Raw genomic sequence first — 5,831 nt, 5'->3', positions numbered from 1 at the left:
TTATTTCACCTGGTGGTGGCGCCGGTGATGAGTGAGTGATCATGGAGCCAATGGAAATTTCATTCTGTTTGTGCTTACATAGGCATTGTTGTGGTTGGGTTATGTGATTGTAAAGTACAACCTTGCCAAAGAAAACATAAGCTAGCTTTCATGTCCAGAAGCAGGATCTGTGTCATGTGTTAAATGATCACACTGCTGTCGTAGATGTTTCCGTGTGCCATCACTGTCTCTCATTCTCCCCAAACTGAAGATCACCAGCAAGAAGCTGGTGGGAACACAATACAACACATAGTCCCTGGTGTTGGCATTAGAGAAGGTGCCTTCTTTCTGCCCGCAAGCATGAATTATTATTATTATTATAACACGGGCAGAAATGTCATCTAAAATTCTGCTGGATAAACGAATTAGAGAAATGTGAATCTGCAGGATGGACACAGATACAGGTCTATGTGTAGTGCACTTACCCTCACCATTATTGCCTGCTGTAGAGAAAGTGAACACACAAAAGAGCCTTCCCCATTCACAGCACTTGTATATCTGGTTTTGGTCATTCTGCCTGTTTTTACTGAGAAGGAGAATCTGAGTCTGATGTTTCTTGGTTAGAAAACTGTTGGTGAGCCACAGACCCCTGTCAGGTTTTAAAATACATCGTCTCAGTATTAATATCAAAATGTTGGAGTAACATAAAAGTCTGTATTTTTTACTGAAGTATGCTTCTTCTGCTCTCTGACTGTGACTGACTCCAACCTGAGAACTTCTCAGTGATCTCTGAATGACATAAACATGTTGACATTGTGGGCCTCAGCTGCCATTTTTTTGAGGTTATTCATCTTGCTGTTGAGGTTACAAGCCCTGACTATACGTATAAATGCATGGAACTGAATGGTTTATGATGTGTATGAACATAAATTGCATTTCATTGTAGAACGTAACAAGATAACGCGTTGATTCTTTGTGTTACTTCAAAGGTGTGAGTTTTGACTGGTTCCATTTCAACATCTAGCCGTGTAAGCAGACTCGGTGTCGTGATGTCATGACCATAACTTAGCTGCTGGCAAAGTGGTATTGCAGTAACAACCATGAGATTGAGATCTAAGGTGATTGTGGGCATAATAGTGATTCAGTATTTGCTTATCATGAAATTACACCCAATTAACATAGTCAAATGTATTAAATTTAGTTGCCAACCCACATCCACCTACTGAAAGATTTTTCCTCAAATAATTAACAATTAAAATATATGGAAGAATCCAGAAAAAGGAAAAATAGGCTCAGTAACCTTCTTGCTGTGGTTATCACAAGAACTGCAACAGCAGTGCTTTAAAATAATAATAATAACAATAATAATATAAAATTCATTTACCATTCAATCTTCGTTCCAACCCTCACCTATGGTCATGAGCTTTGGGTAGTGACCAAAAGGGTGAGATTGCGGATACAAGCGGCTGAAATGAGTTTCCTCCATAGGGTGTCTGGGCTCAGCCTTAGAGATAGGGTGAGGAGCTCGGACATCCGGGGGGAGCTCGGAGTAGAGCCGCTGCTCCTTCGTGTCAAAAAGAGCCAGTTGAGGTGTTTCGGGCATCTGATTAGGATGCCTCCTGGGTGCCTTCCTTTGGAGGTTTTCCGGGCACGTCCAACTGGGAGGAGACCCCGGGGTAGACCCAGAACTCACTGGAGGGACTACATGTCCAATCTGGCCTGGGAACGCCTTGGGATCCCCCAGGAGGAGCTGGAGGGCGTTGCTGGGGAGAGGGACGTCTGGAGTGCCCTACTTAGCTTGCTGCCACCACAACCTGACCCCGGAGAAGCGGCTGATGATGAGATGAGATGAGAGATGAATAATAATAATAATCAGTGGAACCAGAATGCATCTTTGACTCAGATGGACTTGGGTGTAACTGGTATAAGCGGCTCCATATTCTGGCCTCTATGAATTCTGATTGGTTGGAGGAGTGTTAATTAATTTCAGATAAAGGAACTGTTCTGAATTTTTTTGCTTTGAATGAATCTCACACTTTACCTTCTGTGAAAGCCATGCCGAGAACACGTTATATCCAAAAATATTTGTAATTGTAAGAGCTACAGGTATGATAATGACATCACACATCCGAGTCAACCGCTAGATGAAGTTACCCTCTACTGACAGATGTTAAGCTTGGAACACTTTAACGTGCATGTCTGCTACACGTAAACGCAGCGGTCTGCAGGGGCTGAGCTCATTCTGAATGTGAGAATAACACACAAGCTGAGTTTAGTCACACACGCACTGATGACTGCCTCCATAAGATGGTTCCTCTAGCAATATTTGCCCTTCCCTGAAATTTGAGGTACAACGTGTAGTCAAGTTTAGTCTTCCATCATGGTGTTGTTTAACTGATTCATCCATCATGACATGTGTGTGACTGAGGGTCAGTACTGTAGCTACATACATGACTAGTTTTTGTAGATAATACATATTTAGGCAACATTTTATGTGGTGACTGTGGTGTTAAATATCTTTTTCGTGCGTACTGTTTTTCCTCCTGACACGAGGGGTTGTTTTAAGAGGGCCATCGGGGTCTTCAGCAGATGTTCCTCCTCCAGGGGGCATCTTAATCCATCTGAATGCTGTCAGAGGTTGTCTATCAGGCACACAGTGGCAGGTGGTTTTCTGACAAGGATAATGAAATAAGATGAAAAAATTTCAAACATGTGACAGCTTGTAAATGTAGCAACAAGTTCAGCGTTTAGCTAATCACAATGCTCACAAACCAGCAGAAACCCTCCTGTTGCCAGTGTTGAGCTTGAACCACACCAGCTGAAAAACAAGGAGTGGTACACTCCCTGTCTGTGCTGACAACTACTCCAAGTAAAAACCAAGACTGCTGTTGCTTTGCTGAATGTATTTGTACTGACTTGAGTGTTTTATAGTGTACTGCCCTTCTCTTATGTCTCGTCATTCATCTTTATGGGTGTTCATCCTGTCAAAAGGGGCAACTTGTGTTTTTACCTCTGTTATGATAGTAGTGTTGTTAGTCCAGCCTTTTTTGTGCACTGAATTAATAAACTCACTTGGTACCAACACCAGTCCCCAAGCTGTGTCATTCATACGATTGCAGTTGCACATTAAGATGGAATTTATTTATTTACCCCCCCCCCCATTGCACTTGGCCAATTACCCCACTCTTCCCCACACCCAGCATTAAGATGGAATTTAAATGTAATGATGAGAAAGCATTATTAACAGCTGCCTCCAATGTCACCAAATAAAAAATTATTTCCACAACTTCAGACTCTAACACATAAAGTCACATAAAACCCAATTGTAATTTACTTCACAACAGCCAATGTGCTGACATTTGATACGACACTGTAACAGTGTAAAACTAGTTTTTTCTGATGTAGTCTACTTTTTTTTTGTTTGTTGGATGTTTGGATTTCATTATGATCTCTTTCTCACAGACTGTGTGTGTGTGTGTGTGTGTGTGTGTGTGTGTGTGTGTGTGTGTGTGTGTGTGTGAGCCCTGTGTGATGGCCTGGTGGCCTGTCCAGGGTGTCTCCCTGCCTGCCACCCAATGACTGCTGGGATAGGCTCCAGCATCCCCGCAACCCTGAGAGCAGGATAAGCGGTTCGGATAATGGATGGATGGATGGATGTTGCTCTTGGGACCAGAGGGAAGACTGCCCCCTACTGGCCCACCAACACCACTTCCAGCAACAACTCAGTTTTCGCAGGTCTTCCATCCAAGTACTAGCCAAGTCCACCCCTGATTAACTTCTGTCATTCGGCAGAGCCAGGGTACATGTTGGTATGGCTGCCACCATGAAAACATTGGTGAAGAAAAACTGTAAACACTAGGCTAACTGGTAAAAAGCATTTGTCAGCTTCGGAGTAGGTGTATTCCCTTCTTCTGAGAGAAGCTGCTAATGATCAGCAACTGAGCTAAGATGGGCTAAACTCACTGATCAGTGTCAAACTGTACACAGACAAAAAAGTAGCCATGAGTTTGTCCAAGTAGGACACTAAAAAACCCCATTAACCGAACTGTCTCTTTAATATCAGCTGATTACCTTAACGTTTTTGGGTTGTCCTTCCTCTTTCAGTAGAAACCTTGCGGGGCCGTAGGATTTAAGGAGGAATATTGCTACGCTGAGGCCTTGGGCTTGGTGACAGCTCACTGCATCACCGACAGTGTTCCTCCATGCCGTTGTCCTGAACATGCTGCCACTGTTAAAGTCAAGAAATCAGTGATATAAAGTTTGGTGATGAAAATCTGAGGGTATTTTTATTATACCAAGTCCCAAATTATGTAAGGATTAGATGGTCCATTCAGACAAGGGCATCTAATTGTCACTGTTTTTAAGAAATCATTTTCTAGGACGTTTCAAGGACATTTTCCATGATTTATTTTTAGATATCCATGACAGCAGGTCATATTATTCAGTATTAACTATCAGTGCAAGTTTCAACAGTCTCTAGATGGACTGTAAGACTGAACACACCGCCCAGACTTCACATATTGATGTCACATCTCAACACACCAACATAAGGAGAAAACTATGACATCTCAGGTAAGAAAATTACATTGAAAATATACAATCCCAGAAAGTAAAAATACAATTTTATAACATAGTGAGACAATTTTCCATGACCACCATCATATTTCCAGGACATCTGATCATCCATCTGTTATCCAAGCAGCTTATCCTTAATAGGGTCGTGGGATGCTAGGGCCTGGACATCTGATCAGTTTTATCATTTCCCATGATTAATAAACTCATCAAATTTCCAACCTTTCAAGACGTGTAGGAATCCTTAATTAGTATGTACAATATTTATCTGGGGCATAAAAATTTAATTCAATTATGGCTTTCACCAAGCACGTCTTTTGGAAAGTTTTAATAATCAGTTAAGAAATACGTTGACTAACATCTGTTCTGGTTTCCTGAATGCAGACCTTAATACAGAAGATGGCTGAAGGGTCTCTATAAATATTGGTGTCTGTAATAAAATTAAAAAAAGTAATAAAGGCTGTATTTGAAAAAAGCTAATTACCAAATGAAAGATCAACTCTGCCACTCGACAAAATACAGACCTTTGAAGACCTTTCTAATTGAGTTTGCTTGTCACTGTGAGTTGTCACAGAGACATGTTTGGTCACACACTATTAAAAAATACTGAAAGTTACTTTTGCTGTATAGGAAGACTAGCATAGCTAGCTAACTTCTAGTTAGCATCAGCTACATACTTAAAAGTGACCTTTCCAAGCAAGCCCAAAACATGCTACAGAGTAAAGCTGGTGTTGACTACATATTGATCCAGTTTAACAAGTTCAACATGTTAGGCTTCCGTTTATGTAATTATTTAAACCTCTTATGTCGTCATTCAAACCTCTTATGTCGTTATTTAAACTTTTATGTCGTCATTCAAACCTTGTGTCGTTATTTAAACCTCTTTTGTCGTTATTTAAACCTCTTATGTCGTTATTCAAACTTCTTAAAACCTCATTTCGTTATTCAAAACTCTTATGTCGTTATTCAAACCTCTTATGTCGTTATTGAAATCTCTTATGTCGTTATTCAATTCTCTTATGTCGTTATTTAAACCTCTTCTACGGTTGACTGAGGGGAGTAGCAACAGCGGGCCGGCAGGTGGAAAGACCTGGTAAAGAACGCTGTTGCCATGGAGATCTGTTGTCGGGAAGATTTTCACCAGCAGAGGGTGCTGTTACCAAGGCAACAGAGACCGGAGGCTGGTTGATTTCCATCACGCTTTGTCCACAAGGCTGTCGTTTATTACAATAGATCTCTTATAGATAAAGGCTCATAGGCAGTTCTTGAGTCTACAGACA

Source organism: Lampris incognitus, chromosome 21, assembly GCF_029633865.1.
Source record: "Lampris incognitus isolate fLamInc1 chromosome 21, fLamInc1.hap2, whole genome shotgun sequence".
Lineage (NCBI taxonomy): Eukaryota > Metazoa > Chordata > Actinopteri > Lampriformes > Lampridae > Lampris > Lampris incognitus.
The sequence above is the reverse complement of the archived record's forward strand: the minus strand, read 5'-3'. Positions refer to the sequence as shown.